Source organism: Delphinapterus leucas, chromosome 5, assembly GCF_059928025.1.
Source record: "Delphinapterus leucas isolate spDelLeu-1000000601 "Yukka" chromosome 5, BTC_Dleu_Yukka2, whole genome shotgun sequence".
Classification (NCBI taxonomy): Eukaryota; Metazoa; Chordata; class Mammalia; order Artiodactyla; family Monodontidae; genus Delphinapterus; species Delphinapterus leucas.
The window spans coordinates 38171262-38184762 of NC_143133.1; positions in this window are offsets into that span (position 1 = coordinate 38171262).

Below are 13501 nucleotides of genomic sequence, written 5' to 3' on the forward strand. Positions count from 1 at the left end.
CATAATGAACTGAAATTACTTTTTATTCATTTACTTGAGTCTTTTCATTCTCCTCCACTACAAAATAAGTTATTGTCTGTCTCGTTCACTCTTGTATTTCCAGTGCCCAAGGTGGAGACCCTGGCACTTAACAGGCACCCACGATAGTTGAGTGATTATTTATTAATTCAAGAGGAAAAAACTGTGGTCTGAGTGACCAGAGCATGAAAGCAGACTTAGAATCCTCAGGTCCGAGAGTATTGACACTTAATTACGAATCCACTCTTTCATCTCTAAATTTTCTCATCTGGGAAAATTATGGGGATAATAGTATCTGCTTCATATGAGAATGAGATGAGTTAGTTAACTTTTGTAAAAAACTTTAAATGATGTTCATATTGAGAGGCATAGATAATTTGGCTATTGCATCAAGTAGGATAAGCTAGGTTACATTCTAGTAATAACCCCCAAATCTCAGTGGCTTAAAAAGACGAAGGTTTATTTTTCACTTATACTATATATCCATCTTCAATTAGCTGAGGACTCGGCTCCCTGACATCTTTAGTCCACAAACCAGGCTGACAAAGCAGCCGCCAGCTGATGTGTCGTCAGTTGTCAAAACAGGAGAAGGAAAGCTTGGCTTACCTGAGCACTGACTCTTAAAACTTCCAACCGGAAGTGGCAAATGACATTCACTCACATTTAATGGCCAAAGCAAGTCACGTGACCGCACCTAGCTGCAAGAGACAGAGGAGGGCTATTCTACCATGCGCCTCGGGGAACAGGAAATATTTTCTAGACAATAATAGCTATTATTATTACTGTTGTTATTCATTCCTGAAGCCTGCTTACTAAAACACATGAGGTCCATATGCATCGCGAGTGACAAAACTCTGGGAAGGCTCAGCTTACGTATGGATTTTTTTTTTTCTTGTTCTTGTATATAGCCTCAAACTCTTGCTGTCTAAGAAATGTGTGGGTGGCAGGTGTTTTGAGATACACTTGTTCACAAAATTTGGATGGTACTGGATGGTACTGGATGGTAAGACCCATGAGAACAAAACATCATTTTTATTTTGCTCACCTGAGAATACAAGTATGGAGGTTATAGTACCCAGAATTTATCTTTCCATTTTATCCAGGAACCCTGTAGAGAAAAATCTGGACCATTCATTTATTTAACAAACAAGTTAAACTGGGTGGAAGCATTACTCCAAAGACGACTGGAACTAGAAATCCTCTTGGGGAAAAACTGTCTTTTTTAGGGAAAATAAAATTCTAGATCTTGACTTTGGGACCTCACTTTCCACACCTAAAGCTGAGAGTTGATTTCTTATGCAGAATGATGTCGCTACCAGGAATTCGAGGTTCTGAAGACTTGAGAGAAAAGATCAGCGAAGTGAGAAGGGGTGAAGATGGGAGAATTTACCCTAAGATGCCTTGTGACCTGTGATCAATTCCCAGGAGTTGGATGGTCACAGACTTTAAGATTACAATCAGTGTTTTTCACTGTTTTATGTAAACTTCCTCTGTTGCCCTGACTCTTTAGGAAAAGTCTGATACACACAACTCAGCATTCATGGTTATGTTGGAAGCTGCCAGTTTTCTCCCAATGTCTGCTTTCTTCTTCTTCCTTACAAAAAACCTACTTTTAGCTGGGCATGTAAACCTGTAGCCTTTTATAAGCTCCTTTCCTTAGGAGTACTCTATAAAGCATTCATAGGCAGCCCACTGGCACTTGCCATCAGTTTAAGATCACAACGGTAGCAGAATCTTCTAGTTGTTTCCTTTTTTTTTTCTTAGTAATAAGCCTCTTCCAATTTCTTTCCTCTCAAAAGAAAGATTAAATTTCCAAGTCTTGCTTGTAGGTAGGTATGATCATGTCACTAGGTTCTAGTCAAGGAAAAGCAAGTAGAACTAGAGTATACATGACATCTAGCAGTGTTCTTAAAGGAAGGCAAGTGCAATTCTTTGCCCCTTTTTATATTCTGTTGGCTTGAGTAGAGGGATGAAGAGGCAATGGCTGGAGCTTTAACAGCTATTATGGACCATAAAAGTGAATATAACTTGTTGAGGATGGTGGAGCAACAAGGTAGAAGGAGCCTGGGTTCCTGACAATCATGGAGCTACCGTACCTACCATTCAGTGATTATCCCAATTTAATTTACTTAAGAGGGAAATGCACTGCTGTTTTGGATTTCCTGTCGCTCACAACAAAACCCAATGTGAACCCATCCAGTGTTGCTGGGAAAAGTAAATGGTGGGAATGGGCAAAGCATGAGCCAACATGATACGAAGAATGAACAGTATGTGTTGGATGATCTACACTTTCAAATAATTCAGCAGAAGCAACAACTCAGAGGGAAAAGTCTGCAGAAGAAATAGAAGTGATCTTTCTCTTCCCACTCCAACCCCTTCAAAAATTCCCAGCTATAAATTGAGCACCATTGCATCTCCTACCATTGGGATTTTCTCACCATTTTTTTTTTTTTGTGTGTGGTACGCGGGCCTCTCACTGTTGTGGCCTCTCCCATTGCGGAGAACAGCTCTGGACGTGCAGGCTCAGCGGCCATGGCTCACGGGCCCAGCCGCCCCACGGCATGTGGGATCCTCCCGGACCGGGGCACGAACCCATGTCCCCTGCATCGGCAGGCAGACTCCCAACCACCGCGCCACCAGGGAAGCCCCTCTCACCATTTTTATTGGAATCTTAAAGTAAAGGATGATATATCTTCTCTTCTTGCTGCCTTTAAAACAGACAACTTTGAGAGCTCTACATGCATATCATGGTTTCTGATGGTCAGATGAGCACAGTCAGAATCAAGCTGTCAGCTGGCAGGTCATTCACTCAGCTAGATATTGCTCCCCAGCGGAATGGTGATCAGTATGAAGTTTTGAACCATTTCTTCATAATTGCAGATTATTTAGTGAATACCCAAAATAGCTAACAGACAAAATAAGAAGGCCAAGAGAATGCTGATGTTGAAATGAAAGAAAATGGGAGTAAAAAATTATAGTTTTTCAGCATGTTCAAGCCTCAAGATGAGATTTTCTAGTGACCTGAGTTGCAGGTATGTGATCCAAATTCATAGGTATTATATCAAGATTCCTCAAGTAATTAAAAATAATAAAAAGAAAATTATATCCAATATTATAATAATTTTATCCAATTTGGCTTTACATTAATTGGAAATAAAGACTACCCACACCAGGGATGTGTTATTTGCAGAGAAGTACATGCAAATACTAGTTGGAAATTCTTTCTTATCATTTTATAAATAAAACTGTGAAAATTATAGATAAGAAGCCAGTTAATTTTAAGTGAAAAATGCAAGAATTCCAAATATCCATTCATGAAAACTGTATTTTCAGTACTGCAGAATGTACTTTGTATTTTGATCTGTATTTTATACAAACTGTTCTCAAACCAAAACATGATATCTGTTTTTTAAAACATAGTGAATTTATTTTTCTTTGGGAGAGGTTCATGTTCAAATCCTTAATGCTTAAAATTTTGATAACTTTTTTTTATTTCATAGAAATTTTAGCATATAGTGTGATAATATTAGTTTTTTTTTATTGAGGTATAGTTGATTTACAATATTATATTAGTTTCAGGTGTAGTAATTCAAAATTTTTATAGATGACTACATTTACAGTTACGATAAAATATTGGCTATATTCTCTGTGCTGTACAATATATCCTTCCAGCTTATTTATTTTATGCATAGTATTTTGTACCTCTTAATCCCCAACCCCTATCGTGACCCTCCCCCTTCCCTCTCCCCACTGGTAACCATTAGTTTGTTCTCTATATCTGTGAGTCTGCCTCTTTTTTGTTATATTCACTAGTTTGTTTTAATTTTTAGATTCCACATATAAGTGATAACATACAGTGTTTGTCTTTCTCTGTGAGTATCTTTTAAAGTCATGCATGCTTATGGCTAAAATATCCAATGGAATAGAAAGACAAAAATACAACGGTCCACACTACTCCATCCCTTCTCAACTGTTCATTTATTAAATCAATATTGACTGAGGATGGCTACATACCAGGCAGATATTATTCTAGGGGCTTCTAATTAACTCCACTTTTAATTCTTTAGGCTATCACATAAGATTAGTTCCATATGGCTAAATAACAGGAGTATAATGTTCTTTTTTGATTTATCAATTTTAGGAATTCTCTATTCTGCAACGATAAAAGAGGAATTACTTCTTTTACAGGAATCATCACTTCACCTCCCTGGAATTATCATATACAATCATTTCTCTCTTTGTTTTTCTCTTTTGGTTGTCCTTGCAATTTGCAATAATGTGCTTACACTTTAATTTCTTTTTCCACTATAGAGACAGAACTTTTGCTCCTAGTTTTATATGATGGAGATAACCGCCTCCCACCCCCACCCAGTGCCTTTCCTCAGTCCTCCTCTCCATGCCCCCCTCTGGTTTCTACATCCTCAACTTTTACATTTTTACATTTTCAAGGCTGAACATTTACATTCTGTTCTGTAGCCATAAGTGTCATTGTCCCTTTCCTTTAGGTTGACTATACAAGTGGAAAGTCAAAGTAGTTACACAATTGTGATTACATGATTGTGAGTTTCTGATTTTCATGGAATTTCTTTGCAGGTTTTCTTTCATTACTGAAAAGAAATATACTTTAAATCTTTTCCAACCACTGCATCCAATAGGATGTTCTAAAAAGTTCCCTCCCGCTCTCCCAACTCCCAAATCTCCTTCCTGACACCTTTTGACCTCCAGTTCTAATCCACACTTGTGTCTATACCTGCTTCCCACTGGGCATCCTCTGATCTTAGTTCATTTCTTTCCTTTTTTCTTTGTTAAAACGCTGGATACTGGAATCCCTTAGTTTTCTGTTTGTTGCTTGCTTGTTTGTTTGCTTACTCTTTTTCTTGCCAGAGATTATCTCAAATAACCTACTAGAAAGAGTTTTAGATGTAAGTTTTCAGAAACCTTGAATGTCTAAAGCTATCTTTTTCATCCCTTATATGATGCCAATGGGTTATTCTAGTTTGAAAATAAAATTTCATCAAAGCTTTGGATGATCAGCTCTATTGTTTCCTTGGCTTCAGTGTGGATGAGAACTTTGATACCTACTTCTATTTCCTTTATAGGTAAACTGTTACCCTTCCCTCTCTCTGGAACCTTTAGAATTTTCTCTTTATCATTTGTGATGATAACTATCTATCTATCTATCTATCTATCAATTGTTCTGTGCAATTAATATAGCTTTTCAATCTAGAGACTTATGTCCTTCAATTCTAAAATTTGCTTTTTTAAAAAAAATTCTTGTTTTCCTTATAGTATCTATTTCTGTCAGCATCTTCATTATTATATTATTATTCAGATAATGAAACTTCAGGATTGATCTGCTATGCCTCTCAATCTCTTATATTTTCTTCCTTTTTCCCTTTCTATTTACTTTCTGGAAGAATTCTTAGATTTTTATCTTCCTATATATATATATATAATTTTTTTCTATAGAATGTTATGAATGCAGTATATTCTTTAATCTCTCTGAGGATTATACTACTGAGAATTTTTTTTTTTAAAGGGCTTCAAATGCTTGGCTTATTTATTTATTTATTTATTTATTTTTGGCTGTGTTGGGTCTTCATTTCTGTGCGAGGGCTTTCTCTAGCTGTGGCAAGCGGGGGCCACTCTTCATCACGGTGCACAGGCCTCTCACTATCGCGGCCTCTCCCGTTGCGGAGCACAGGCTCCAGACGCGCAGGCTCAGTAGTTGTGGCTCACGGGGCCAGCCGCTCCGCGGCATGCGGGATCCTCCCAGACCAGGGCTCGAACCCGTGTCCCCTGCATTAGCAGGCAGACTCTCAACCACTGCGCCACCAGGGAAGCCCTACTGAGAATTTTTAAAAGAGTTTCTTTTGGTGGGGATCATTTTATTCTCTTGTTTTCAATGAGAAGTTTTCCTCAAATGTCTAGTGATCTTTGATTGTCTTCCATTTATTATAATGAGGTGGGAAGATTAGGGAACGTGGCAGGGCCTGATGACTCTGGGTTGATTGGGTAGGAGCTATTATTTATGCTGGGAGACTCATGAAAGCCAGAATGTGAATTTCTTTCTTCTTGGGGCTTTCAACTTCCTTTTAGATTATGGGATATTTCAAGATATTGTCAGCATATTTAACAAGCATCCACATATTTTTCACCCAGCTTTAGACACTCCTAATGTCTATACTATATTTAGTTCAGATATCCTCCTCCTACAAGACAAAACATAAACATTGCAGATATTCCTGAAGCCACCTCTGTCCTTCCCCTATACACATTGTCCCCATCCTTCCCTCGAGAAAATATCATCCCGAGTTTTGGATTTCTCACAAAGGGAACTGGTCTATATGATGTGTCTATTGGAGGAAAGAGGGTCTAGAGCTTTCTCTTCCATCATTTTGCTAATGTCACCCCTATCCTGAACTTTGTGTTCATCATTTTGATGAATGTTTATGTACCTTTACTACTTATGTATTATCCCTAACTAATACAGAGTACTGTTTCACATGTGTTTAACTTTATATACACATATGTATATGTATATATGTTACATGTATGTATCTGGGTGTATATATATTCATAACATACATATTCTGCTACCTCTCTTTATCTCAGTATCATAGTTTTGTTATCTGTTTTGATGCACATAACTCTAATTTATCCATTTCAATGCCATCTGGGATTCCATTCTATGACTATATCATGAATATGGCTCTCTAATTTCAGAAATTTAGGATATTTCCAATTTTTTGGTGCTTTTAACAGTGCTGCAGTAAATACTCTTTTACAGATCTTTAGAAGATGTATTGGAATGGAGAGAAAATAGAGGCAGGGACAGCAGTTAGAGGAGATAATGAGGACCTAAGCTTGACAATGGCAGGGATGAAAGAGATTCTAGAAAATTTTTGAGGCTATATATTAGCAGGACTTGGGGATCAGCTGGAAATGAGGGTGGGAATGGGGCATGAGGCAGAGGAAAGCATCCAGGATGACTCTTACGTTTCTGCCTTGCACAACTGTATAGATTTTTGAACCATTTGCTGAGATAGCCCATACCAAAGTGGCAACAGGACTATTGATGGGTAGAAAAAAGGGCAAGTTCCATTTTGGAAATAGTTTGTGTGCCCATGAGATATTTAGTTGGGAATTTCCAGCAGTTAGAGAACTCAAAAATCCTTTCCAGCTCAATGATTTCATGATACTACCTGTCTTGGCTGCTTTAGAAGCACACTAGACATTTAAAAAGAGGATTATATTGGTGTGGTAGACTGAATATGGCCCTCCAAAGGGGTCCTGTTCTAATTCCTGGAACTTTACATAGCAGAAGGGACTTTGCAGATGTGACCAAGTTAAGGATTTTGAGACGGGGGTATTATCCTTTATTACCCAGGTAGGGATGGGGTAATCACAAGGGTTTCTATGAGAGGGGTGCAGGAGGAGTCAAGAGTCAGAGAGAAGGCAATGTGATGAAGGAAACAGAGGAAAAGGGCTATGTGATATGGGGCAATGGGTCAAAGAATACCAGCAGCCTTCAGAAACTGGGAGGCACAAGGAATAGATTTTCCTGGAACCTTCAGAAGGAACCAGCCCCACTGATACCTTGACTTTAGCTCATTTTGGACTTCTGGTCTCCAGACCATAGGATAATAAATGTGTGTTGTTTTAAGTGGCCAAGTGTCTGGTAATTTGTTACAGCAGCCATAGGAAACTAATACAATTGGCTTTTCAATGAAAATAATTAACCAAAGGCAGGGCTGGCTTCAGGGGTGTGTGACCTGAACAGTCAAAGGAGTCCCTGCACTTAGGAGGGCCCTATGTTTGGCTTAATACTCTGCTGTCACTGTCTTAAAATGATAAATGTTTTGAACAAGGGGCCCCATACTTTCATTTTGCTTGGGATTCTGTAACTTATGGAGCCAGTCCTAATGGAAGATATATTATGTTTTGGGCGTATCTTTCTTTTTCTTATATTTTCAGTCATTAAGAATTTTTCTATCAATAGGGAAAGTTTCAAAAGAAGTCTAGGGGATCACACAACTGAATAAATTACTTTGCTTTACTTCTAGTATTGAACATGGCCTCTGCCTTTATAAGGGGAAATGTTGGAAGTTGAAAAGCGGCCATCTTTAGAGCAGGGCTGCTGTATAGCACAAGTCCAGTGACACCATTCACATGAAATTAGGTGTACAAAGCAGAGCTGGGACTAAATCCTAGCTCTATCATGTATCTGCTTTAGGACATAGAGCAGAGTGGCCTCTCTGGCTTTTTGTTTTCACATCTCTAAAATGAGAAATAATAGTAGCTACTTTGGGATGCCTTTGATTCAGTTGAGAAGGATGGTTTCACTTCCAGTGAACACAAAACTCCAATTCAAGTAGGTTTAATCACTAAGGAAACGGATGATCTCATCTATCACGGGGTCCAATGGAAGGGGAACTACAGGGTTGGTTGATCAGATTTTAGACCATGATCAAGGGCATGGTTCTCACCATCTTTACTTGCTCCCATCTTGGGTTTGGCAGTGTCATCCTTAGGCTACTAGCAACAGCCCAGCTACCTCCTCCAGACAACACAAAGACTGAAGGGAAAAGAGCATGACTCTGGCCATGTGTATAGCTCTTGGTAGTGAGAAAAAAACTTCCTAGAAGCTTCTTGGAAGATTTCTCCTCATGACTTGGAATGGTCTGGCATCCCTAATTGTAGTTAGATCAGGACCAGAGCTGGCTTCATGTGCTGGTGATCTGTTGCAGTCACATAGGATCTTGTGTTTACAAGGGTCTTGCACTTGGTTTAATGCTCTGCTCTCACCATTTCAAAAATTTTCATAACTTTTGAATAACAAGATCCCATTTTTATTTTGCATTGGACTCTGAAAATTCTGTAGTTCGTCCTCATTAGGACCCACCTTTTGAATCTGAGGATGGAACCACCCCTTGAAGGATGTGACTGTAGCCAAAATTCGGCCTCTGTACCCTGGTACAGAACTGAATCTTGGAGACAGAGTTTTGGGTGAAGTAGAAAAGAATATGTTTATCACTTAACCAGGCAAAGGGGGCCACAGCAGGCTAAATGCCCTTAAAACTGTGTGTCCCAACCTGGAGGGTGTAGTGAGTTCAAATGGGTCAAAGAGGAGGGTGTGATCAGCTTGTGGACATTCTTCTGACTGGTTGGTGGTGAGGTAAGCGGGAGTCAGCATCACCAACCTTCTGGTTCCAACCTTCTGTCTGGGGTCTACGGGCTTGTGGGCAGCACACAGTTAACTCCTCCCACCTCGTGGGGGTCTCAGTATCTGCAAAACAGCTCAAAGGTATTGTTATGTGTATGCCTCGAGGGGGAACCAGGACCCTGCCCCAAGGCTGCACTCTTGTTTCTCTTGACTGTTCGTCCCTTGTCTCCACATCTTCTCCCTTTCATGTTTAGCAACTGTTTGAACCCGCCCTTTGGAACTCAGGGAAAGCCATGGAGGCTGAATGAAGTCTATTTCCTTTTGTGCCCAGGAGTCCCACAGGGTCCTGCTTGGTTTCATTCCTAACCACTATGACAACCATTTTCCAATAACTGTTTGAGAATGGGGCATGGTTGGTTTCCACACAAGTCAGTTGAGTGAAAGCTCAGTTTTCAGTGTGAGTCATGGTGCAGCGGACTCACAAGTCCTTGTGAAAGGACTCACAAGGCCCCACAGAGTATACTCATGTAGAGCTTTAATAGAAGTTAAGGATGTGGTGCGGCAGGAGAAAGCAAACACAGAGAGGCTGGGGACTTCCAGAAGCAGCTGCCAGGGCTCTTCTTCATCTTCAGATTGTGAACCACCTAAATATATACTGTATACACTCGTCTCAGGGACAGTAACATTTCCATTCAACATTTTACCCATCAGTCTGGGGCCTCTAATTAGAGGGTGACAGTATTTCTAAGAACAGAGATTTCCTAGTTGTTCACACTTGGCCATAAGCATGGAAGGAGCCATAATCATAAGATCTGAGTCAGGAATTATAAAATCTACCTCACGGATACCGCCACAAGTTATCTACGGACAGTAAATAAGATGACATTGCATCTTATTTATTGATTAAATAAGGTGATAAAACCATTGATAAATAACAGATGCTCACTATGTTATTTTAGTTTATTATTAAAGGTGAATCCTATTTATTTTTCTACATACAGACTTCAATTTTAGCTATTATTTTAAATGTGGTTGTTTTAAGGAATTTGGATAATGTTTTTAAACTTCAGTTTCAAACTGAAGCTGAGTTTCTCCAAATTCATAAAAAATTAGTCTTTAAAAATGCTAGGGAATTCCCTGGAGGTCCAGTGGTTAGGACTCGGCAGTTTCACTCACGGGACAGTGTTCCATCGGGGAACTGGCGTGGTGCAGCCAAAAAAATAAATAAATAAATAAAGCTAAAGAGCTAGCAGTTTAGGTTTCAGATTTTTTTAATTTTTATTTTAAGAGAAGAAAATATGGGGGATATACACTGTGTGTAGATTTGAAAAGAGATTCAGGAAGTGAAGAATGGTGATTGCTTGCAAGTATCATGAGACATTGCAGAGAGGTGTTGCTGTTAGTAAGTTGAGGAAATAAATAACACCATTTTGAGGGATGCATTATGAGGTTTGGTATCAAAGGATGACTTTTTTTTTTTTTGTAGCCAATCAAGATAGTGTTCCCATTTTTCCATGTTACCTACTAGCCTTGTCAACATTCATATTTAGTTTTACACATTTGCTCTTCTAGTAATAGAATTTTCTAGTTTATTCTTTCTCTTGCACAATGCCAGGGTATTTTTTATGTTGTAGTCTCTTCCTCTCTCATATATCTCAAAACCATCTCTCCTTTCTCAAACATGTTCCTCTACCACCTCTATCAGATTTTAATAACCTCTAGTGCATTCTTATATAATCATAATATAAAAAGATAGTCAGATACATGTTGTGGGATGTAGTTGTTTTTTATAGACATAGAATAATTCTATTCGTGTTTCTCCGCAAGGTGCTTTGATCGCTTACAACCCATAATGAATATTCTAATAGGAAAACTGATACAGTGCTAAAGCATTCTTTTAAAAAGTTGCATAATACTCCACAGGCTGGATACAATCCTGTTACTTTAGCCATCCTTTTATTAATGAATTTTAATTTCGTTTTGCTTTGTTGCTTGGCAGACAGTGCTTCAATAAATACCCTTTATACTTTCTACTTTAGTAAATATACTTTTAATTCTATACAATTTAATTCTGTAGGATAAATTTCCAGAACTAGAATCGGTGAGTAGAAGGATGCATACATGTTAAATTTTAACACAGTTTGCCAAATTAATTTTCAAAAAGTGGCAGTAATTCCAGTGCCCATTGTTATTAACAATTTATAGAATTTCCGGCTTGCCCTCCCCTCACCCCCTCAACTAGCACTGGATGTAACATTCTTCTAAACTTTTTGCCACCTGTTGGCAAAATGTTAAATCATTGTTACTTTAATTGTAATGTCCCTGCTAATTGTAAAGTTGAACTTCTTTTTAATGTATCTATGAGCATCAGAATTTCCCCTTTTATAACATTTTTATCCTTTGACAGTTTTTTAGTTGGGCTTTTTGTCTTTATATTATCAATTTATGGGAGCTATTTATATAGGATATGCTGGAATTATTTATCTGATAGATGTGCTTTAAAGATTTTTCACAGTCTATTCTTTGTTTTCTGACTTTTCTTATTGTCGTTTTGTTGTATTTAAAATATTTACATAGTCAAATATTTCTTCATTTCCTTTTTTTTCTTTTGAGTTTCCTGTCTTGCATAAGAAACCCACCCACTGCCACATACCACTGCCACAAATGCCAAGGGCATGCAAATATTTTCATAGGTTTTCTTCTAAATAGTTATTGTTATACATTTTAAAGTATTTCAATCCTCATGGAAATTAGTTTTTTATGTAGATGAAAGGAAGGATCTAACGTTCCCTCCCTGTTTGACTGGCAATTGTTCCAGCAATCTTTATTTAAACAAACCACCCTTTTCCCATTGACTTGTAATACCATCCTTATCACAGCATAAGCTCCCTATTTGTGAACTTCTAATATGTTTTAGTTACAGTGGCTTTATGCTTTTTAGAAAATCTAGTAAAACAAAATTGCCTCCTTACCTGCTCCCCACTATTATTTTTTCCACTAAAGTTTTCTTAACTATTTTTTGGTTGACATTTATCCTCCATATGAAGTGTAGTTTTTTTTTGTTCGTTTGTTTGTTTTTCCTTTTTTGCTGGTCCCCAGGGGTATAGAACTGGACCAATTTGATCAAGCATCCTCTTTAATGACTGGTGCATCATCATCATAGTGGCTTGCTCTTCAAGAGCAACATCACTTGCTTGGGTTATTTCAATGGCCTCCTAACTGCTTTCCTTACTTCTGCCCTCATCCTTCTTCAGTCTATTCTCAACTCAGCAGCCAGAGGGATCCTTTTAAAACTGAAGTTTGGTTGTGTTCAAATCTCTCCAGGGACTGCCCATTCCACTCAGAGTCAAAGCCAGCCTTTACAATGGCTCCAAGTTCTGCACGGTCCAGTTCTTATGCCTTCTCTGTCTTGATTCCTACTATTCTCCCTCTCAGCTAGTCATTCATTCATTCATCAAATATCTATTGAGTGCCTACTACATGCCAGGCACTGTTAGAGGCACCTGGGACATTTTGGTGAAATGTGTGTGTGTGTGAGAGACAGACAGACAGACAGGCTGGTCCCTTGGCTGTTCCATGAACTTCCTAGGCACGTGCCTCCCTCAGGCCTTCACACCAGCTGTTCCCTCTGCCTGGACTGCCCTTGCCGCATAATCCACGTGTCTTATGTCATCTTCTTCATGTTTCTATTTAATGTCACCTTCTAGCAGAGCCTTCCCCGATGGCCCGATTTAAAATTGCCAACAGTCCAGCACTATTGGACTCTCACAATCTGCTAATTCATTTCTCCATGACACAATTTCCTCTAACAGATTTTATAATTTATAATCTCTAGACTTTATCATTTATGTCTATTGTCTTTCTCCCACCCTGGAAGGTGAGCTGGAGGAGGGAATAATTTTGTCCCTGCTGTCACCTTACTGTCTGGAACAGTGGCTGACACTGCATGAAACTCATTATTTTCTGAATTAAGGAAAGGATGAGTGAGGGACCTTGGAAGGCAGTTGGCCTTTTCTGTGCTTCACTTTTATTTTATAAAAATTAGGGATTATAATGGCCACTTACTGACAGGCTTGCTGAAAAGATTTAATGAAACAGTACATCTAAAGTGCTTAAAAGAGAATTTGACACATATTAGGATTTTTTTTTTTTTTGGGGGGCTGAACTATTCAGAGGATTTTATTTATTAATTTTCTCCTATGAAATAAAGACAAAGTACCCTTAAACCAGACCAGACTGAAAGTGCTTCTTTTTAGTGTTTCATTTTATTTTATTTTTTTTATATAGCAGGTTCTTATTAGTTATCCATTTTATACA